General features: G+C 38.3%; 1 long non-coding RNA gene across 3 annotated transcripts in view; it reads right to left on the minus strand.

Moving 5' to 3' along the window:
- Positions 1–1619: 1619 nt before the first annotated feature.
- LOC112657567 (uncharacterized) overlaps positions 1620–24833 on the minus strand; it is a 91384-nt gene continuing 68170 nt past the window's right edge. For all 3 annotated transcript variants that reach the window (XR_007412334.1, XR_007412333.1, XR_003135110.3), the window contains one exon: positions 1620–3781. This is a non-coding gene — a long non-coding RNA (uncharacterized LOC112657567). The remainder of the gene's footprint in view (positions 3782–24833) is intronic.

A 24833-nucleotide genomic window follows, 5' to 3' on the forward strand; every position in this document is an offset into this window, starting at 1 on the left:
TCTTAACCTCAAATGACATTTCCAACAGAGGACCTCCCTACTCACCCTGGCTAAAGGGAGCTGGAGGGGCATGCTTCTCTATTACTCTACTTTTATATTCCTTACAGAATTTGTCACTGCCAAAAGTTATCTTACATATTATTTGTAAAGATGTCTATTCTGTGGTACCCCATAAGATTTCAAGTGCCATGAAGGCAGTGCCCTTATCTGCTTTTCCGTTACTTTACTATGGTGTTTAAAATCATACGGGCATATTTTAGGGCTCAAAGAATTATTTGATGAATGGATGAACCAATAAATAATATTGGCAGCTAAATATAATATAAATAATATTGGCAGTTAAATATAAACTAAATAAATACAAATATAAATAAATAATATTGGCAGTTAAATATAAACTTTAAAGGCAGTTTTGTGTAAATTTGTGGATTTGGTGCCAGCTTCTTTACTTGAAAAACTTTAATCATAATTACCAGTGCTGATTGGTAATTAGGGAATATTTTAGTTGGAAATACTGTACAATCATTTTTCCAAGGAGGCATTCCCTTAGCAACATCCCTGTCAAGGGTCATCTAGTTTCTATTAAAATATTTCCAGTGTTGAAAAGCTCACTCCTTATTTATGCAGCATGTTCAGATGTTAGACAACTCATTTTTTCTCTTAAAATAAACTAAATTCTTCTTCCCATTATGCTGAATCTTAGCCCTAATTCTGTCTTGAGGGGTTACATAAGATGTCTTTTTTCTCTTCCACACAGAATCACTATCTCATGTAGTCTTTTCTCAGCTAAGCTTTTTTTATAACCCAACAATTTCTTATATGATACTTTTAACAGGACCTTCATTTTTATAATATTTTTCAAAAAATGTTTGCTTCCTTCTCCTTTATCCTGAATCCATCCTTCATTGTTAACATTCTTGTTAAATTCTGCCACCCAAAGTGGAGTATATAAAGCCATTTGAGTATGGAAAAAAAATCAGGGATCAAAAAAATCATGAAGAGGTTGAGCACCATGAGAGTTCCCTAGTGAAGAAAAGTCATTTTTACCAAAAGACTTCTTTTTTCATTTTATCCTTTTTTTAAACCATATTGGTGTTTCCTTAATTATAGACTTGAGGGAAAGGAATCATGAGAGGTCATTAGATCTCTCCCTTTATACCACCATGCAGATGGATGGACTTTGCAGGGATAACTCTTTCCCCCTTGACCCTCAGTAAGGACAGCATTCTTTCTGGGAGAAAAGGAGCTCTTGACTCCTTGACTTTAAGGTCCTGTTCCATCTTCAGTCCAAAATCTCAATGAATATAGATTATTTTTCCAACACTTAGTATTGCCTAAAGGTAATATTCCTTTATTTCTTTCTTACCCTCTCTCAACTTCAATAACAGCCACAGTACAAAAGCTAGATTCATAGTAGAAACTAAGTGGTGACTCTCTTTCAAACAGAAAAGTGATCAAATGGATAATCTCTCCTCTTTCAACTTCTCTAGAAATACATTGGTCTGTATACTTTGAATGGCATGTGAATTGCATGGCCATGTTGAAGTGGCTTGAATGAATTCCAAGAAACCACTGAAGTCAAAGTAAGAATAAACAAACAAATAAAAGACACTTAAAAATTTTTTTAAAGTGGGCCAAGAAATGTTTATTTTTTTCTGTTCCAGATGACTAACTTTCTTAAAATCTATTTCTGAATAATCATGTACTTTTCTGAAAATCAAAATCCATTTGATTCTATTGTCTTGAGTGGTAGTGATTATTTTCATGAGAAAAAAGAAAACTTCGATTGACAAGTGGTTCTCTATAAACACTGTTGTCCCAATCATGAGGTAATTGATCTTATTCAAGCCTCATGGCTTGGGGACCCCTCTGCTATAAAACTATGGGCAGAGAAAGAGAAGATGGCTTCACAAGCCTAAAAGGGACATCATACTTTTAGACCTATTTTCAGTCATTGAAGTATTCACTGCCAGCATCTTGCTCAAGGCCCAGAGTTGGATGACACTTCCTACGTCCATACCCACCTCTTGGCTGGCTTCTTGGACTTGGACAAGTGACTTCTTTTCCTCTCCAAATCCACCCTTAATCTCTATTTCAACCACATAAAATTTTACAGCAATAGCGATGGCAGATAGAAGCTATGAAATTTACCCTAGTGATGTCTGTGGGCACCTCATTTAACTAGTTTTATGAATAGACCACCTCCAGCTCTCCTAGCCCTTCCTTAAAGATCTGATGGTCAGCTGATGTGGAACCCAGACATCACTAAGCTGGAAATTCCAATTGAATTCAGTTTAAGATTTTTTACCTTCCAGGTGATTCATTTGTGCACATTTGAAGGAAAAGAAAGATTTCAATATCAGGCTTATTATTGATTCTGGATATTTGTGGTTAAGGGTAACAGAAGGGATAGTTTAAATATTTTTAGTTTTCTCTAATGGTCATGGTGGCTTTATGTGAACAAGCGCCATGATCTTTGCTAATGAATTGTCCTTGATGAAATGAAGGAAAAAGGAGAAGGGTGTATGGAAGAGGATAAATGAAATAACAATGATGTTGTAGAGGCTGGAGTGAGAATTCAAGGACATGAGCTAGGAGGATTGGTAGAGTCCAAGGAAATTATTGTAGCATCTGTTTAATAGTACTCCTGGGAGAAGATGCACCAGTTTGCGAAGAGAAGCCAGAGCAGATTTATTTCGTAATGTGTGGCCCATCTTCCACAACAGAGAAAATTAGATCTAAATCCATTAAGTAGAGCTGGAAAATATAGGTTAGAGATCTTTTCTTTGTTACTGGAGTGTCACCATTCTATGTAAAAACCAAAAGTTCCTAAAGACAGTGCAAGAAATCAAAGATACACAAATCTCAAAAATTATACCTCTGAGATAGATGATGATATTTTACAGGAGAGTGTTCTATTGTTATTACTCATGTAGATATTTAACTTAAATGTTCTTGAAGAATCTCTGTAGAATGAGAATAACATTAATAAACAAATGCAAAAATTGTATGGTAATTGGTGTTTTGTGATCAAGATCCTTAAATTGCAGTCTTTATCATAAAATCAGAGCTAGTGTAAACAGAGTCTCTTGTGAGGTAGCCAATGTTTTGTACCCATTTTGGAGGTAGTGCACTAAAAGGAACTTAGAGTAAATTATACCTAAAGACAAATTTTGGTTATCTTCATTGGATAATTTCTTCTTCTAGGATAAATCAAGACCACCAATAATTTGCAAGACAGTGTGTAGGGATGAAAAGATGAAAAGCAGAAGACCTGGTAGCTGTAATTTCCTCTGAATGCAGACAGCTAAAATTACAGAATATAGCACTTGTTCTACTGGATTTGCTCTATTTATTTCTTGTTTAGGAATTCAGACAGGCCTATCACTGGTTTTTTTTTTTTTTTTTTTTTTTTTTTTTTTCCATTAGGGTTTGATCTCTTCTTTGTCTTTACCTGGGGTCTCTGTTCATCTATAGTTGAAGTTGGTTTGGGTTCAAATCCCAGTATTGTGCAGCATTAAAAATGTCATTACCTTAGCCCACTTAGCCTAGAAAACAAAGCCTGAGGCAAAGTTGTTGATGTTGTCACTTTGGTGGGAAGCATCATCTGAGAGAAACACAGTGGTAGAAAAAGGGAGGGAGGCAGCCCAGGACGAAGAACAAATGCAAAGGAGTACATTCTCAAAGTGGCCAGAATTTGTAACCAGAATTGGTGATTGCTCAATCTTTCAGGACAGCTTCAGAGAGTCTGCGTGAGTCATTATATCTCAGAACAGTTCACCTGTGTGAAGAAAAAGAAGGAATTATCCATCATTTTTCATTTCCCTTTGGTCATACTTTGACCCATGATCCCTCTGCACTTTTGGGTTGTACCAGCCGGTACTCCTAACAGCCGCTGTGACAGTAAAGGTCCAAGATGGCAGCTGCCTCTTCCATGTGAGTCACAGTCCAGAGAGCACACTGTAGGTAGCAGCAAGCCAGGGGCCTTCTGGCTAGCCTTTCTCTACACTACATTAAGGGGTGAACTAGTGCCTATACATGAACACCAAAAGGGGCATATGGTGCCTCACACCACAGTGAATAAAACATAGTCTTTGGCAAGAGGCAGAAGGTTCCAGGAGTGAGGTGAAAGAAAAGATGGCTTTCAGTTCTGCCCACAGTAGCATCAGATTCCAGAAACAGCTGTAGCGGCAGTTTCAGCTGGCTTAGCACACAGACCACCATGAAGACAAAGATGAACTTTCCTCTCAGACTGTGCTTGGTCCTAGGAAAGCTTTCTGAAGGGTCATGAGCAATAGGAAATAATTTCTGAGTGAATGTTGGGTGAGGAAGTATATAACCTGGGTCTAGGACATTATCCATCTTTTCTAAACCTTGGTTTCTTTATGGGTAAAGAGTAGTAGCTACTATTATTTCCTCTTTTCCCCCCCTTCCATGTTTCCTTCCATAGCATCCTCTCCCCCTAGTCACATGCCCTGCTCAAATCTAAGTCTGATGGCTTGTGGTCTCTTGCCTTTAGAATCCTTTGCCAGGCTTTCTAAATGGCCTCACTACTAGTTTTCAATGATCCTAACAACCCATTTTCTTGTATGATGCCTTCTCTGACTGAATAGGAGCGCCTCTTGTATATTTCTCAACTTCCAAGCAAAATACATGAGTGTGTTATTTAGGCTTTTTATTTTTTTTATTTTATTTTTTATTTTTTTTTATTTAGGCTTTCCTAATGCTTTGTTTGTGGCCTTAACAATGACTGTATTTGGAGCCTCTCTAAAAATATTGTGGGTATTGATATTTCCCATATTATTCTATGAACACCAGAGACTGTTTAATGTATCTTTTATAAGTAGCAGCAGAGTTCTCTTCTTAGGAGCAAACTTATTGTAGCTTTTGGCTGTTTACAATGAGAAGGTAGGAATGTTCTTTGCTGCAACTGTTTTTTTTTTAATAATTTCACTAATACTCGTGAACATCCCCTTATTTCACTCTGATCCTCTCACCTGAAGAGGGTAATCTTTTTGTGTATTTCCATGGCATGAGATTCCCTAATAAGGTAACAAGCTGCCTTGCAAGAGAACAATGGATGATATGCCCGAACACCACCCCTAACTCCACTGGGATTGGAGTTCGACGGGTCAGGATTGCAGTTTGAGTTCCAGGGACCAGAGCTGGGCAGGGGAAAGAAGAAGTTACCATCTGTGTGTCCAAGAGTGGAACAAGTCAATGGATGATTCTGATTCACTGTCCTTAGGGAGCATGGAGGATTAACACTAGCACACACAAGTGCTGCCATTAAATACAAGGAGCTGCTTTCAGGTTGGCCGATGGGAGGCAAAGTCAAGAGTTAGTTGCTGGGTGGAACCAGAATGATGCAAGATCAGGAGCAATAGAGGAAAGTTTTGGATGGTTGCAAGACAGAAGCTGGAGCACAGCAGCCTGCCTTTCATGGCATTGGCTGGACAGAAATCAGCATGTGAGAATGCTGAAATAGATGAAAAGTACAGCATCAGGGTAGGGCTGATGCTGGGAGTGCCTGCGTGGCAAGGGACATCTTAACAAGGGGCATATCTGCCCTCATATATCTAGTTGCACATAGGCACTGAGCTGTACATTCATGGAAGATTAATATATGTGTAAATAATTCAAATTTGGCCAAGGAAATGATGTAGCAGCAGGTAGAATTTGCCTACTTGCATTGACTTTCCCCTGGCTGGGCGATGAACATATTTCATAATTGGTAAATGCAGAGTGGCATTTGCCACCCCTCCCACACGTACGCCTTGGCTTGTTCTTGTCATAGGTTAAAAAGCCAAAGACCCCTTGTTTCACACTGTTTCAGTGTTTCATGTTCCTTTATGTAGGAAACCTCCCTTTCTTGTTTTTAGTATGGAGACTTCTTAGCTCACAGCCTGAGCAGGGAAGTAATATTTGGTTAATGTCAAATTTACTCTGAACTTCGCTGGCCTCAAAGTTCATGTCTTGGAAACTGTAGCTCTTCCCATGGTTTGGATATTTTACATCTACACATTACATTCAGAAAGCCAGAGTTTAGACTAATGGAAAAAAATAGCTAAATTGATGACTAATTTTACATCAGAAGCTTTTCAACCAGAGAAATAGTGTGCTACAGAGTAAGCAGAGCCACCCCACCCCTGGCCCCCTGCCTTCTGCTTGAAGTGAGATTTTCAAGTGTCTCTTTGAGAGAGGGTGGAGGAACTACAGAGTGGAGGCACAGCTGCACAGACCCACACAGCAGATGGTCCAACTGAAACACAGGCGGCCTGAAGTTACTCTCCACTGGGTACTACTGACCAAGCTATTGAGTCATGCAGCCACTTGTTATGCTGAAGAGGATTGTTTAGGAAGAAAAAGGGGGTGGTTTTCTTTGCTTAATATATCCCTATTGAAGGTCATGACCCATCTTTCTTATTGCCCACTTTTATTTATACACCATAAGGAATAATTTTCAGCTCACCTTCCCCACTCCACTCCTTTGCCAGAACATATAGAAATGTTCATGTTTAAAATGAAAAGCTCTTGTTTTCTTGGCTGAATATCAAGATTTTTCCAGATTGTCAACTCCTTAAGAGGGGAGAAGCATAAAATCCAGCTGTAGAAACCCAAAAGTGACCTAACATAATCCAGGTGTTTCTAGTTTTCTTAGGAAAGAAGGTGAATGTATATACAATGCCTGACTGACCGTACCTAGAGGATACTGCCCGGTAACAACTAGGTTGTTCTGACAGGGGGTTGTGAGCGAGTCCATAGGGTGTGACAATGATATCTGATTTATCAAGACCGGTTTTGTAGTGGTGTTCTGAAAGTTTGTGACCTTGTATATATATCTTCCTCCTTATGATGTAATGCTCATAAAAATGAATTTGAAAGCTGTAAAGTTGTAAAGACAACATGGTCATATAGAAAATGCAAGGAGTGGGAAAAAATGAGTTTTAGCTTCAGTTCTGCCACTTGTCAGCCATATGTCCACGGACAAGTCTTTAATTTCTCTGATCATCATTTTAAAATCCATAAACAAATAAAATAATATTTTCCTTTACTGCTCTACTATAAAATGAAAGTGTTGTGTTGGGACTGATTTATATGAATAACTTTGACAAAGCTATGAATTAATGTGCATTTAGTAGTCTGCAGGCTTATCTGTTTAGTCTGTAGAAACATTCTGACCCACCATTCACTGACCAGATATAGTCTACGATATTTTTTGATTATATTTTTTATTGGTTAAAATGGAATAAGTTGGGCAGAATGAACTAATTCTCCAGAACAAATACCAAGCCACCTGCCAAAATCTTCCTCAATGCCACCTACTTCACAAAGCACTCTGAAGGTGTGTTAACCTGGAAGGACTCCCTCTTAACAACTGTTCCTTCCCAGCATGGGCTATCTCTATGGCAGCTCTTCTGCAATACTGATAGTGGCTAATGATCAACCAGGAAAGTGTCTTCCTCCCAGGATAGGAAACTAGACTTAGTCAGCTTTATATGTATCCACCTTACCATCTGCCATGTGTGTAGGTACACAATGAATACTTTCTGACTTAAATTACTACATTTCTTCAGTAGAATTTGCATGAAATGGCAGCTGCTGAGAAGCCTCCATCTGATATTGGTGGAGGATAGTGTAGGTGAAAAAAATCAGAATAAGAGTCAGGGAACTGGATTGTAGTTCCAGCTTTGCCACTGCATTGTAGTATGTGGCTTTGGATGAGACACCAAACTCTCAACCTTTGTTCCCTTCTCTTTATAATGAGAGAATGGGATGAGTTGGCGTTTAAGCTCTTCACAACATGTCTACATTTCCTGTTCATGCTACCTTCATCTTTAAGCAAATCAGGAGAGGCTTTAAAATGAAATTATCCAATAGGGTGATTCGAAGGCAATAGGAATCTATTTTATTTTGAGTGGTAAGGATTATTTTATATAAATATGAGATTCAGTGTAAGGAGTTGATATCAAGTCTATCTGTGGACAGTTTATTTTTTAAAATTTTATTTATTCATTCATGAGAGACAGAGAGAGAGAGAGACAGGCAGAGACACAGGCAGAGGGAGAAGCAGGCTCCATGCAGGGAGCCTGACGTGGGACTCGATCCCCGGTCTCCAGGACCAGGTCCTGGGCTGAAGGCGGCGCTAAAACGCTGAGCCACCCAGGCTGCCCCTGTGGACAGTTTAATATTAAAAAACTATCATCAGAGGAGTAACCCAAGATTACTACATTTGGACTATTATACATATTGTGAAACACGTCGTACATATTAAAGATAAACATAGATTATAATTTTAATAAAGTCCATGAATGTTGGCAGTATTTATTATTTAAAAAATTTGATCACCCTTTTTTTCTCCATTTTTTCATATTAGAATAACTTGGAGTTACCCTGAAACTTGAAGTATCCTTTACAATAGCATTCTGTGAGATGTATCTTTAGTAGTGGAGAAACATAGAACTCTTTTGCATGTTTTGGGTTAATTTCAATTCCAAACTGTAGAATATTTTCTTGTGGAGTCAAATCAAAGTTGGTGGGTTCTTAATTGTAGTCTTTGAGCAGCATGCTCTATGCCATATTATTTTATTGCTAGGTCCTTTGTAATTTATTGAGACCACTGTAATATGATTTTATTGGATTATATATATTTATATATATGAATATATGAATATTTCACTTCTCTCTGTATCAGTTGTATTGAATCTACAGTATAAATTTGGCAATATAGTCAACTTTGTAGAACTTTTATCAAGTTTGACTTTCTTTCAATCTATCTTCTTGAGGACCAAGAAAGAAACTCAATAAATATCAAGCTTTTTTTTTTTCTTCTTCTTCTTCTTTTAAATGCAGTGGAATCTTCACTAGATGAAGTCAACCTTTAAATGAGTGAACTATTTCCATTGTTCAGTTGTCCAAGTAAATTTAAAGCAGAAGGTGTTTTTGACAGCTTTGTTAATGCAGCTTTTTTTTCTCTCTGGTAATTCAAGCATTATTGACATCTCGTGTTGAACTTTAATTATGTGCTTGAGACTTGAAAAGGAAGCTTGATGAGGCATGTACTGCAGCATAACCTCTCAATTATTCACACATTTATATGACTATACTTACCAAGGCCTCTCATTGTAAATATTATGAGCGCTTTTATAAGACATTGATATGAGCTAATAGATAGTGAATTACAACTCAAATGGTGAAACTACAAATAGTAATCAGAATATGGTCAGGGTCATCAATCATAATTAAAACCATCATTGTTCATTTCTAAAATCTCTGATGCTGTATCAAGTCACATTTGAGTCTTAACTGAGTCATTTCCAATACTTAAACTCAAAAAGTTGGGTGTGTTTGACAATGACTGTAGACCTTAAACATAACACTCACTGGCTTAGCTGAGGACAAGGAAGATGGCCATTTTTGTGTCTTGCTCTTTTAGATTCAAGTAACTTAGCAGATCTCTATCATTCAGCATGATCTAACAGCTGTATTAAATAAAGTGTCTAAATTTGGATTCAGTTAGTAAAATAATATCTAATAAGATGGGAGGGAAAACCTACAAAACATGTTATTAGTGATTCTTACCTCAATCTGTCCCTTTCTCCTTTCCTGCTTACATCAATTAATTAATTTAATCATTCGAGAAATACTAATTGAATCATTGTCTTGGGTCAAATATATACTAGGCACCAGGGGAACAATCCAGGTAGACTTTCTCACTGTCCTTCAAGTGCTTATATTCCAGAGCCATAAAGGAAGATTTGGAGTTTCTTGAATCAGTTTATCCTGGACACATCTCTAAGTCATTAAAAAAAAAAAAAAAGGAATCAGTTGAGATATATTGTTAGAATAAGTCTGGGTAACCCACTTCCTTTTCCTTGCATGGTGGATTGAGAGTGCAATTATAAGTAGAAGATTGCTGGCCATTTTTTGTTTCTTTCCTTGAAACAGTTGGGGAGATGACTGAGAAGATGATAAATTATCAGTTCCTTAAAACATTTTGAAAGAAAAAGCTCCATACTCCTTTGCGGTAGTTTTTCCATTTCTTGAATGCTCTTGGGATGAGCAGCAACAGAAGTATCCATTTCCAGGTTAAATGAACAAGAAAGATGTGTGTTTAAGTTCCACTGTGATTAAAAATCATATACAGCTTATTACATCCAGTTAATGTAAGTGTAATTATGGGTAACAAATGATCATTAAGAACACAAGAAGGTTTAGACATTCTTTCCTAAGTCCCTCCTCTCTAAGGATTGTTGAAAACCCAGACCAAGGTAACTAATAAGAGACATTAATGCGGAGACTCGGGATGCCTGGGTGGCTTAGCAGTTGAGCGCCTGCCTTCAGCTCAGGGCATGATCCTGGTGTCTCAGGATTGAGTCCCACATCAGGCTTCCTGCATGGAGCCTGCTTCTCCCTCTATGTCTCTGCCTTTCTCTTTCTGTCTCTCATGAATAAGTAAATAAATAAAAATCTTTAAAAAAAATACAGAGACTGAAAATAACTACTGACCCTAACAGTAGCAGCATCTTCTTAATTTTATTTCTCCTCTTGGGTCCTCTTGGGTCCCTCTTGGGACCTTCTCTTGGGTCCACAACAGTGGCTGTTGTTCCTCTTCGAATGTCACCCTCACTCTTCTGCAGACTGTTCTGGCATGAGCCTTTTCATGTACCAGAGTCCTGAGAGAATTTGCTCCAAGTTTTTTCCAAGTACAGTTTTGTTCTTGTTATTGTACTTTGGTTTTAACAAATTTTATTTCCAAGAATACCTTGCTCCACCCACCGTCGTAGTCTGAAAAAATGTTTACCTCTCATCACTCAGTAGCAGGGAATGCCTTCCTTATTTCTATGTACTTGTATAGGTTGAGATTTTTTTTTTTAACCAAAATATACAGAGGAGAATACTTATTTTCAAATTGTTCACAGATCAAAATGAAAACAGAGTTCCCCATTCACTGGAAGCAAAGCTGCCATAGCATTCATGATCTGTGTCTTCTCTTAAGTGCCCTCCTTGACAGCAACTGCTCAGTGCTATAGTGTTCTGCTATGTTCATGTCCTCAGTATGGTGAGCTCTGCTTGGGTATCCCTTTACAGTTTCTGCCCTGATGAATCAATGACTCCATGGGATGATTCGACAAGACCAGATTCAATTGTTGGGGCACATACGGTCCAAGAATGACCTCCAGCAGGGTGTCTGGGTAGAAAAGAGAAGACATCTTCTCTTTGCTCTCTTGTTGGAATTTAGAATTGAGGAAATTCAGAACCTGAGCATGTTAGGTTTAGGAAACTGATTTGGAAGCCCACCAGATTGACCTAGGCAGTAATTACAAATTATAAGGATGAGGACCAAAAGAATGGGGACAACACAGCAGAGATGCACTGAGAAGGTGTGGGTGAGGGTGCCTGCAGTCCCTGAAAGAAAGGGAGGAAGACAGATTGACACAGAAGTTTGTATACAGGCACCTAGCAAAAGCTACTTAACTCCTGATTGCTTTTTGTTTCCAATTTAAGGTCCCCCATGCTTTTATTTTGGGACACCTTGACTAAGCCAACTTTGCCTCTTATGACCAGATGAGTCTTGACAACATTAGTAAAATTTGTTGAGTTTTTGTTAAATATTATAACACTGTAACTAATGGTATTATAGCAACCAAGATAAGTTAACCAAAAGATACATAATGTAATTGTTGTCCTCCTGCTACCACTTGTCAACTGCGAATTTTTTTTTCTAAATGCCTTGACATTAGAGAGTAATTGGAAAACTCCTAGAAATTGTCTCTTGCCAATGTTCATTAAAAAATAAAATAGCATCAATATCAGAACTCAGAAGTCCATAGCATATAGTTCTTTATTACTTCATTTTAATGAATATTTTATGAAACTAGTAAGTTGTTATATAGGACATTAAAAAAGGCTACGACAAAGATTTGTGCTGAATATATGATCTGGAAATCACAATACGTTTGTGTTTCATTCTCATGGTGTGATAGTTGACATCAAATTACTCTTAGTAAGGAATGCCATGTTCTTTTTTTTTTTTTTTTGAGATTTTATTTATACATGAGAGACACACAGAGAGAGGCAGAGACATAGGCAGAGGCTCCCCAGGATCATGCCCTGAGCCGAAGGCAGACATGCAACCACTGAACCACCCAGGCGTCCCGGGAATACTATGTTCTGATGGCAGCTGAATGCAGAACTCAATGCTCTTTGGGGTAAAGTGAAAGAAGAGTATTTGGGAGCACTTACATATATAGATATCTTAAATATCTTACTGTTCATTTGTGTGAATATGGCTTGGCAATGGGGTATAATAAAGCTGTTATTTTGGCAGGTGGAGGATATCACTCACTGAGTAGGTCTTTCCAAACGAGTTGTATAGAATTTACAGCATCTGTGCTCACTTACATATTTCTCTTATGCAGTGTGTGTATCTTCTTTTATCAGCTTTCTGTGACTTTGTCATTGTTTTTGCCTTCTGTCAGCCCTCAGCTGTCATGGAAAGAGTAGATGACTTAGAGTGGAGTGGAACATAATGCCATCTGTAAGTGTAAGCAGGTAAATACAGACTTAACTCATTGGTCAAGTGAATAACAGGCATTCATGTGTGTTAATATCTATCTGTTTGATCATCTTTGGTTTATATTCCCTACCCAGCCTTTCTAACTACACACATGCACACACACAGACACACACACACACACAGGAAAAAAAAAAAACAAGAGAACATTAATTGACTTAGAAACTATGTTTTTGCTCAGACAATGAAAAGGAAAATTTTCCTCGGGTAGGATAATTCTAATGGTAATTTCTTTTCCTTTAGAATTTTTAACTACAGAAGGCACACTGAATTCAGTGCTGGAGGCAGCCATCATCCCATGAAGAGATATTATTTGTCTCATTAGCACTGTGGGAGTGCCATGAAAGGGTCCATGACCTAGAGCCCATCTTGCTTTAATAATGGCTTAACACTCATAAAAGATTTTAAATGGCTACATGAGACATATTTAAATATTAAACGCCATTCCTCTTTGTTGATTCACAAACCCCAATGAATAGGACTCCTTTGTCGCTTCCAAGATTGAAGAAATGTGCCTGGCTTCTCACGCCAAGGAGTGAACAAAACAAACCCAGGAATGGAAACACCTCACCTCTGCCCTGCTAACCCACTTGCTAACCTGAAAACCGTGCATCTCCAGGACTCACCAGCTGCCTTGAGTTCTCAGAAACAATTTTCATCTGTTTGATACCCATTTCTAATCCTTTCATAGGAGAATTAGGAAGATGGGCATATATATATGTATGGAGACTTTTTTCCCTAAATGCAACTTTTTGGCTTTCATCATAATGCAATCCATTTGCTATGGTTCCCTAGTGTTGCCTCAGATGAGATGGATCATACTTCTACTTGGTAAAACACTTTTTGTGATATCTAAATTTGAACAGAATGACGTTCATTGATTCTTCCGTGTATTTAAGTTTCAGTAAGGACTCACAAGCCTGGTAACAATGGGACTATTTTTCCAAAGCCTCGGGATGGAGTGTGACATTACATGAGAATCAGTGCTGTTTGTTTAAACAGAATGAGTCCTCCAAAATCAGCACCTGTCATCTAATTCCTAAGTGTGTGACGATCCTGTGAGGATGACAAGACCCAAAAAGGTTGTATTTGCCTTTCTTTCTTGCCTTCTGGTGTGGATGTCAGACCTATACTTTTAGAAATGCTTTTATTTACAGAAGAAAAAATTGAATCACAGACCCCTGTTCTGAGTAGAGCTGCCTGGAGAAAATGAGGTGGAAAGGTATTCTCAAGTACAGAGCAAGGCTATATGGGCCCAGAAACACTTGGGGTTTGGCAAGCTTTGTAGTATTCTTTAAATATTTGGGGTACAGTGGAACCAAACAGGTATTTTGCTCTAAATACCATTTCTCTTTCTTTTTTTCCCCAAACTGTATATGTTCTAGGGAAGGTTAATCTGTATATTTTGGAACCATTTGACCAGCATTCATCAAAATATTGCAAAGTAAATACTAGATCTGGGTTCAGGGCATCTCTTGAGCTCTCCAATAAGCAGTTTTTTCCTTGGAATGCAAAAGTAAAATTTTGCTTCTTAAATTATGTCCCAGCCAGTGTGCAGAGCTTTATATGCATCTTGTATAAAACAGTGATGGGGACAATGCTTTTCCAGGGGCAAGGCCTTCAAAAATGGAACTTGCACATCTACGGGCTTTTCCACTGGAGCCTCCCTGCTTGGCTCTGCTGGCATTAGATCTCTCCTGGTGCAGCCACTGCCCCAAGTTTTTCCCAGCTACTCCTATGCCTGGTGTTTCTGAACCCCAACATTCCATGTTTATTTAAAGTTATATTTTGTTCATCATGGAGTTTGATGCATTAATTTTATTCTTAAGACAGAAATATTATTTACCTTGATGGCTAAGTTTTTTGACGTCTTCTTACATTTTGTGCCTGAGGCATGTACCCTACTTGTTTCACCCTCATCCCCATCTCACCTCCTTCCTGGAGCTTCCTTGTCCCTTTCATTCTGTGGCTCACATCTAACTGCACATGGCATCTGGATAAGTCTTACAGGAAGGGTGGTGTGGAGACCTTGGGAAGAGGTTAGTTAATCTCAAAGTGGGTCTCTGGGCCCATAACCCAGTGGAGGCTCCCCAGGACATTGTGTGAGGTGGGAAACAGTGGTAGAGCTTTGGTACTAGCCCATTCTTGACGTTTGGGTACTGGATGGTCTGTATCCAGTGCCAGTCATGTGCCCCCTTCTCACATTGATTTGAGTTAGTGCTTAGGCCATGGGATTTGTAAATTTCCTCTTGTCGGGAATTATCTGCGAGTGCAGAGTAAGCATGGAATAAATATACTTGCTCCTAGGACATGATCTTCTCCCCTCAATATGATGATTTCATTTTAATCTAATACAGATTGAAAACAAGCAACATTTCATTCCCTCAATTATCATTCCAGTGATACCTACGGGTAGATCCAGAGCCAGAGAAAAGGGAAGAAATTTGAGTTCACAGAGAATGTTGTTGTCAAGATTGGCTTTTAATTCAAGATCTTTCTTTTTTTTTTTTTTTAAAGATTTTATTTATTTATTCATGAAAGACACAGAGAGAGAGAGGCAGAGACACAGGCAGAGGGTGAAGCAGGCTCCATGCAGGAAGCCGGATGTGGGACTCGATCCTGGGACTCCAGAATCACCCCCTGGGCCAAAGGCAGATGCTCCACCACTGAGCCACCCAGGCATCCCAGTTCAAGATCTTTCTATTCATGATGGCTTATTGGAAATGGTTATTGCCAATAATGAGTGAGCAGGGCCAGACCCTGTGTCAAGTATCTTCTTAGGTTCATGTGTCATTTAAACAATACAACAGTCTGGAGGTGGGACTATTATTGTTTCCATTTCACATTAGAGAACTGAGCCTTAGAGAAGTTACCCAGATAGGTAATAGTAGGATCCAGAACTTCCTAACTCAAAGCTTCAGTTCTTATTCTTGTTCCACACACTTCCGCTCCACATAGGAGAAGAGCCGTTTCCCCTCTTTTATGGGCATGCTAATAGCAGTGTCTTTCATATTAAGACACTGAAAGAATAAAATGCTATAATTCTTTTATTACAATTTCTGTTTCAATGTTTTTTTCAGTCTATTTTTTTTTTTTTTTTTTTTTTTTTATTTATTTATGATAGTCACAGAGAGAGAGAGAGAGAGAGGCAGAGACACAGGCAGAGGGAGAAGCAGGCTCCATGCACCGGGAGCCTGACGTGGGATTCGATCCTGGGTCTCCAGGATCGCGCCCTGGGCCAAAGGCAGGCGCTAAACCACTGCGCCACCCAGGGATCCCCAGTCTATTTTTTTAATATTTTATTTATTTATTCATGAGAGACACAGAAAGAGAGAGGCAGAGACACAGGCAGAGGGAGAAGCAGGCTCCATGCAGGAAGCCCGAAGTGGGACTCAATCCCAGAATCTCGGGATCACACCCTAAGCCAAAGGCAGACGCTCAACTGCTGAGCCACCCAGGCGTTCCTTTTTTCAGACTATAATGAAAAAAATTTTCAGTATCTAAATCATAGCAAAGCCAAGTCTTTTTTTTTTTTTTTGCCATGTTATAGCCCTCACGATACTTTTCTTCTAGAGTTCCAGAGCCTAGGTTCATGCAAGCAGGTGCCCTTGATCCAGTTTCTGCAAGCCTAGATGGAATCAGACAGATAGCATTTTACTGTAAGCATTTTGGGGATGAGCTGAGGGATAGGAAACTCTCAAGAATTCACATTCATCTGGCAGCCAAGTATGCCTGTCTGCTAACCTTAAAATCCTGGATCTAGACCTATTATGTATTCTTTACTGGCTCCTACTCTAAGCACACTACAGATTCTGTGAGGAATTCCCAGCAGATTGCTTTGGTCATTCTCTTCTGGGAAGGCTTTGCACCTGGCCTCCAAAACACCATTGAGAGCATCCCCTTGACTATTTCTTCAACCAAATCCCCAGTCTATAGACTTGGCTTATTTCTTGGGCATCTGATTTAAAGAATGTGGTGCCTTGGGTCCCTCCTTCATGTGGGACACTGTCCCCTCACTCCCACCCCTAAACTTGTGAAGTTCAAATGAGGAGGTTTTAAAGGAGGAGCTCTTTAGCTTAACAAGGCAATTTAAGGGTCTGGGATTGAGAGCACAACAGCCTGTGTCCAGGACTGGTTATGTAAGAGAGTCTCCAAGAGAGGACAGACATGGTTTTTTACAAATAAATAAGGCAAAAAAAGCCTACACTCACGAGTGCCACAGCTGGGAAGCAACTATGAGCAATGAATTTCTCATGCTAACAAATCCAAGCTCTTTGGAAAACAGATGTTGAGCCCTGGGACTGGCACTGGATCTCCGCTGGCAATAACTGCAAGGTTCAGAGATGGAAGGGTATCTAGAGACCATTTGTTCATAAACACAGCTGAGGGCCAGTAACCTGCTTTAATGCCCTGTCTGGGCTGCACTGGTGGACTCCTTCCATCCAGCATTTCCACAAGAAGACAGGCATGCAAGGCTTCTGCAGCCCACACTCTAGAGAAATAATTAAACAGTTTTTCTTAACCTCTTGAACTTTTCATTTATTATTGCCATCCATTATGTCTACCTTCTCAAATCGCAGAATCCCGAAACTGAGCTCTGGGGTCAAGGGTTTATTGTTTAATGGAGATAGAACATTTTGTAAATTGCACGAAGTCACAATGTTTATAATAGAAGCTTCTGGTGTACTGAATCTTTTCCATTTAACAAACAGTGAGCTTTGACATGTGTTCTTCTTACATAGCAAGAAATTTGGGGTAAGTGCAGTACTGGCATGAACACGTTACCAAATCTTTCCTGTAAACCAAGTGACATCCACAGTCAAATAAAAACATTCTTTCCACCAAATACCAGGAAATGCTAAAAGTATCACTATTCTTCTAAGGTCATGCTAAAATGAAGTTTTGGCTTTTAGAACACAAAGTAAGGATGAAGAAGGCCAACATTTTTGTCCAATACACATTTGCTGCTACAAGTCCTCAGGGACAACCTTCTGGTTCAAATATGAACATGTGTATGGAGGATTTTTCCTGGGACTTAACCTTCAAATGAAAAGTGTAAATATTTTAAGAAAATGTATGAATGTTAAAAAATATTCCTGTTTTCTTTGTTTTTACTAGAATTTGTACTTTCAAGTCAGAAACGGATTTACTTAAAACAAAGCAAACATCCTCAAAAATGTACCCAGCCAAAATAACCAATGTATAAATTCCTAAGATTAACAAAATATGAATATTCTTCAGTAAAGAATTCAAGAATTGGAAGTTCTTGAGAAGAGACAGAAAAGAATGTCTTCAACCTATAGTTTTAACCCTTTGTGTTGGAGCTCTAATCCTTTCCTTCCTCTTTTGAAGGAAAAAAATGTGCATGTATTTCTTTTGGGAATTTTTAAAGTTAATGCTACATAAAACATTTTGGACCATCAGTGTAGCTGATAAAAACCTATGTAGGGCAACCCGGGTGGCTCAGCGGTTTAGCGCTGCCTTCAGCCCAAGGCGTGATCCTGGAGACCCGGGATGGAGTCCTGTGTCAGGCTCCCTGGATGGTGCCTGCTTCTCCCTCTGCCTGTGTCTCTGCCTCTCTCTCTCTCTCTCTTTGTGTGTGTGTGTGTCTCTCGTGAATAAATAAATAGATAGATAGATAGATAGATAGATAAACAAACCTACGTAAAAAATCACTTTTCAAGAGTAACTAGCACAACAATGTTCTTAACGCTGAATAATTGGTTCTAGGTGCAGGATGTATTTAGGGCTCATTTTCATGAGGTCAAAACATATAAAATCCTTAAAATTTATATTTATAATGGTTCAGGCTGATTTCCCTGCAAAGCTACCCCCTCCCAAGCTGCTCACGGAAAGACAATGCTCACTCAATTTTTTCTCGCTAAGTTTCTAAAATAATATTATAGTACTTAATATTTGTTTCAATAGACTTATTTGTTTATGCCACTGGACTCAGAGGCCTTTGCCGAGACTGTATTGCCATTCCTGCTTGGCCAGCAGGTGTCACTGTGGGTTTGGGTGGTAACCCAATTGACCATAGAAAAGAGTGACTCATGGGGGGTGGGAGGTGGATAATGACAGAAAGGGAAATATAAAAGCAGGTTCTTAGAGGAAGAAGTTAGTAAAATTCCCTTATGTTTCCATAGCCCTTTTTTTAGAAGCTTGGAATTCTTTGTACTACCATCTTAGCTCCTGTAGACTCTGAAATGAATTCACTTGTGTGACATCTAATGATGCTCAATTAGTCACTGAAGATTAACTTCATTGGATAAAGTAGCAATAAAGATGAGCAAAATTGAGAAGTGGATTCTTGTAGTCCTTGTCTAATCTCATGTCTTACCTGTGTGTTTCATGGCTGTACATCTTTTTGAGCCATAGGCCCCTTTTCGTAACCTCAGAAATGTTACAAAGTCTTCCAGCTCTTTGATAGGTCATAGACACATAGCTTAAAATAAGATCTGGGCTATCACTAACCCCAGTGGTAAAATAAATTCAGTTTCATTAGTTGAAGGGGCATCTTGTCTGGAAAGTTGGTTCTTACAGTTCCTCCAAATCTGGATTGCTCATTTTCAAAAAAGCTAGCCTACCCAAGTCATATATCTTTCTGAATACATGGAATTTCTTAATAAATAAAATTTCAATTGGTAAAATTAACACATATTTCTTGAACAACTGTCAACTTTTCAAGAATGGATGACCATAAAACCTCCCTGCACAGAGAGGAATTCACAGCTGGCCTCATTTGAATAACAGGCTGTAAATTGATTTCTTTTTTGGCTTGGTACTTGGAAAGGACATCCATGTGCTGGTGCAGAAAGAAGACAGTTTGTTAAGAAAAGATACATGGTTTGACTTCTCCAAATAAGACTTAACGCATGTGTGAAACATCCCAATTTTAGTTGAGGTCTGAGGAAAACAATGCAGAAAAGGGTTTTGAAGGAAAATAGAATTCTTTTCTACATTCGGAAGAGCTTCTTGATTATGTTAACTCTAATATCTACTCTGAACTCTACCCATCTCAGATGATACGCCATTATCTCATGATGGAGTTGTAGTACCTCATTGGTTGAGGTTCTAAAACCCCGGGGTGGGGTGGGGGGCGTTGAAAACAAAAGCAATGTGCACTCTGTTATGAAGGTCCTGTGGTTTCTATCTGGTTTTGATTTCCTCACCTTTATGTGCAAGTCAAGTTCTTAATCATATAATACAGTCTTCTAGTGTTGGTTCTAATTAATAATTAAAATAATAAAGCTCAGGAAAAAAATTGATTAAATATGCCAGTTCAGAAATACTCGGAAAACTTAACTACAAAGTATGAATAATTGGTTTCCATCTAGCTTAGTCATCCATTCACAAAGATAAGTCACTCTGAAGTAAGATGATTTGTGTTCAGGAAAGAAAAATACAAAGGATAGCTTATAAGTAACTCCAAGTAAAATTTCCTCAGAATATCCATGCATATATATATGTCCCTTTCCTGACTCTGAGAAGGCTGTTTCCTTTGTACAGAACAATGTGTCATTAACGTAACATCATTTTCTCTGGTGCTCAGAGATTAAGAATCACTTTTGCTTAAGGATTTCTGGCAGGATACATAGGAATCATAGCAACAGCCACTATAAGCACAAGCAGCTGATGGGTGTGGGGTGGGGAGAAGAGAGAGAAAAAAGAGGGATGTTAAGGTATAAAAATATTTATCCAGGGTAACAGAGCATCAACAGAATTTTCTTTTCAATGGCATGTATACATCTATGAAGAATGGAGTCCTTGACATTGGTTTATCCTTTGGAAAAATGCCCACTATTTCCATGACAACTTTTGAGACTGTTAGAAATAATGATGATCCTTATTTCCTCTGAACCACCATGCCCATTGTGTATTGTAACTGCTATTGAACCCTTAATCCCATATGGCTGGGTATTTTGTGTATGTGTAAGCATGTGTGTACACATACTTGTGTGCTTTCCCCAATAGGAGTCTAGTTTCTAGGACAGGAATTGCATGTTATGTATCTCATGTCCCTTAAAACTTGTGCCTTGATACAAAGCACGTGGTAGGACTTAAAATGAATCTTTGTGGAGCGAATGAAAATTATAAAGGATACTTTTGTTTGGCAAGCATTAGTATTGCTAGATTACTTTTATGTAGTCCATATAAATAATTCACTTCTTGTGGCTCCATATCCTGATTTGAAAATTATGCATTTACTGTGTTTTCATAGATATTAATGGGAGCTATTAAAATGAGAAGTTGTTTCTAGGTTGGTGGTCTTAGGCCTGGTATTGAATGAAAAAGATGAGGTAGATTTTAATTGTGGAGGGACGCCTGGGTGGCTCAGTGGTTGAGTGTCTGCCTTCACTCAGGGCGTGATCCCGGAGTCTGGGATCGAGTCCGGCATCGGGCTCCTTGCATGGAGCCTGCTTCTCCTTCTGCCTGTGTTTCTGCCTCTCTCTCTGTGTCTCTCACGAGTAAATAAATAAAATCTTTAAAACAATTTTTTTATTGCAGAAAAAATAAAACTCCACTCATTGCTTTGCTAAAGTTTGACAGTGTGCACGATTTTTCCTGTTTATTTCAGAAAGAACAACAGTAAGACATCAATTTTCTTTAACTTCAGCATGTAATGTAAAAAGGAAAGAGAATGGAAAAAAGCGGGTAGAAGTAACCAATCTGACATTGTGATATTTCTTGTCCTTAATGTCAAATATTTTGTTTAAAAAGCATAGTTTAAAAGTAAAACTATAAATATAATAACCTAATTGAAAATCTAAAGAAAAATGATTATATTTATGCTTTGGTACATGAGGTTTAGCTATTATGAACCAGATGGTATTATGTTTCTGTTGGAAAAATATTTTTAGAAGTTATTTAAAGAATTATAAAATGAAACAAATCAAATCATTACTTATACTTTTTTTGGGTGGAGAGGACAGTGTGAGGAAAATGTGCAGAAAAGACTAATGTTTGTATCTAATGATTTCATTATCATGTTTCTACTTTCTTTGTCATCCAGGGTAAACTCTAAGGATATGTCATGAATTCCTGAGCCACAATAAATCTGTGAATGTCAGACTCTGTGTGTGGGTAAAATGGATAATTTTCTGACCTTTAGTAAGCTTTCACTAAAGCAAAGGAAGTCCCTCCACATAATGTTTCCCCACTACAAAATACTGGCAAGAAGCCAAAGTATGCCCTTTGGCAAATCTCCAGTCTGGATGGCTTTCCTGGAGCTAGAAGACATTCATGAATCTACCCAGCCCTGCACTTTTTTTTTTTTTCTTTTTTCAGAAAGGCCTTGGAAAGACCTTTCCAATGTGTAACCTGCTGAGGGAGATGTGAGAACACATTAATCATGGATTTCTTCAAAAGAAACTTGGGGCTGTACTGCTCTAATGCAACAGGTCCACCTTCCTGCCCAGTGTGAGCCGCAAGGCTATCGCAAAAATACTGCAGATAATCTAGAATGGATCCAGCTGAAAACTAAGGGTATGATAAAAATGAATTAGAACTTATTGACTCTTGGAGCTGAGGTTCAGCCACGGTTGGCTTTACTTCTGAAGGACAAAACTGATAGTAAGTAAAATATTTTAGTAAAGATATTGTTTATTCTTGTTATTCCTAAGTTTTATTCCAAATCTCAAATCATTCCCATCAAACAACAAACAACAAAATGGGTTGTTTATAATTCAACCCATTTTCATTTTTAGTCATCACAAGTTAGAATACTACAGTTTTTTTCTCTTAAGACTCAGGTGTCTGGTATTTAAAACTTGCTTGGACATTTCCAGAGCCTGACTAAGGTGAACCTATATTCCAGTGTTATCTCTTGCCATTCCACAAATTTACACCATCATCCAGCTAATTCACATGACTTTCTCTTCCTCTGTCCATGACTTTATTTCAGCTTGGAACATCTCACAAGCTTCATTTAAGCCCAACTCATCTTCTATAGCCCAGGTAAAGTGTACTGCCTCCCCAAAGCATTCCACCCCACCCCTTATCTAATAGAGACTCAAGCCTCCCAATTCTTGGGGTATTTGAGGTGATTCTACATTAGTGACACAACCTGAATTGCATCAGAATTATTTGTTTGTGTGACCTACAACTAGAAGGCAAATTTCTTGACACTAAGTGTGATTTTTCATTTGCATACCTATAATGTTTAGTATAAACTACCTCTTCAACATTTGTTGAAAGATTAAAATGTGAAAAATGTGAAACTATCTTAAATATTGGCAATGAAATGTTCAAATTCCTTCTTTAAACATAAATGGTTCTGTAGAGAATATGAATTATAGACTTGTTTCATTTCCTTTAATCATGAATTACTCACTTTTTAATTCATGCTTTCGATAAGGCTTTGATTGGCTTTTAAGGACAATACATACTTACGGACCAAGAGGGCTTGACAATAAATGGAAAAGATTGTAGTTAAAATTTAGGTGATAAAACATACTTTAAACAATGTGAATATTGCTGATATATATTAGCACCAAGGTAACAGGTATCTTGAGCTACCATGCTCTGAATATTAAGGCCTTACTCTTTCACCTCAATTCAAAACAAGTCTTAAGGGTCATCCTATCTTCAGAACACCCTGCAGGCTTCTTACAGCTTCCATTAGGACTGCACTGTAGCTCAAATTCTCCCTCTACCTAGTCCTGCTTCCTTTCTGTCTCTTCTCTTCTTCTCTATTGATGTTGTCCTCCAGAACCCAATAAGCTCCATCCTATCTCTGTCTCAGAGTCCACATCCTCAGGCCACCCAGCTTGTCTCTCTGCCCCACCCCACCACTACTCCGATTTTACTGTCACTCCAAATATAAATAGATTTCCTGCCAGATTCAGTCCTGTTAAGCCCCCTACCAGCTAGGCAAGATGTAACCCTCTCCCAAACTACAGATGATGGGGATGGCCAGGTGTTCTAGGTTAGGAAGGAAAGGAATGAACAACTGAACAGGAATCAAGAATTCAGACTAAAAACAGGTAGAGAAAGTACCAAGTGATATCAATTATAAAGGGGCCATGTTGGAGAAGCCATGAATAGACATTTTTCCAAAGGAGATTTACAGATGGCTAACAGACACATGGATCAACATTATTCATCATCAGGGAAATACAAATCAAAACTAAAATGAGATATCACCTCACACCTGTCAGAATGGCTAAAATTAATAACTCAGGAAACAACAGATGTTGGCAAAGATTTGGAGTAAGGGAAACCCCCTTACACTGTTGGTGGAAATGCAACCTGGTGCAGCCACTCTGGAAAACAGTATGGAGGTTCCTCAAAAAGTTAAAAATAGTACTACCCTATGATCCAGCAATTGCATTACTAGGTATTTATCCAAAAGATAAAATAATACTGATTCGAAGGGGCACGTGTGCCTTGATTTTTATAGCAGCATTATCAAAAATAGACAGATTATGGAAAGAGTCCAAATGTCCCCCGACTGATGAATGGATAAAGAAGTTGTGGTATTTACATACAATGGGATATTGCCCAACCATAAAAAAGAATCAAGTCTTGTCATTTGCAACAATGTGGATGGAGCTAGAATGTATTATGCTAAATGAAGTAAGTCAGTCAGATAAAGACAATACTATCTGATTTCACTCATATGTGGCATTTAAGAAACAAAACAGGTGAACATAGGGGAAAAAAAAGGGAGAGAGGCAAGCCATAAATCAGACTCCTTCAATAATAGAGAAGAAACTGAATGTTCCTGGAGAAGAAGTGGTTTGGGGATGTGCTAAATGGGTGATGGGTATTAAGGAGTTCACTTGTGATGAGCACTAGGTGTTATATGTAAGTGATGAATTACTAAATTCTACTCTGGAAACTAATATTATACTATATGTTAACTAGAATTTAAATAAAAACTTGAATAAATAAATAAATGAGCAATTTTGGGATCAAGTAGGTAAAGAAGTTAGGAGAAGTAGGTAGTGAGCTAGGCTGTCACTGACAACCTATGAAGGATAATATGGCCCCAGGATTGGTTAGCCATGTGGATTTAAAGGTGTAAGGGATCTAAGTGATTCTAAGGTGGTTGTATCTCTTTGCCATGATGAAACAAAGTTTATAATATTACCCAGAGTTAATTCATGATAGAGGAAATGAGGGCAGGAAGAGTGAGGATCTGTGGAAGGAAGAGGTAAAACTAGAAACCTCATGATTTGATTAGAAACCAGCAACAGGGTTTACCTCAGAACATAGAACTTTTTATGATAAACATTACCTGTATATGACATTT

Source organism: Canis lupus, chromosome 8 (assembly GCF_003254725.2).
Source record: "Canis lupus dingo isolate Sandy chromosome 8, ASM325472v2, whole genome shotgun sequence".
Taxonomy (NCBI): domain Eukaryota; kingdom Metazoa; phylum Chordata; class Mammalia; order Carnivora; family Canidae; genus Canis; species Canis lupus.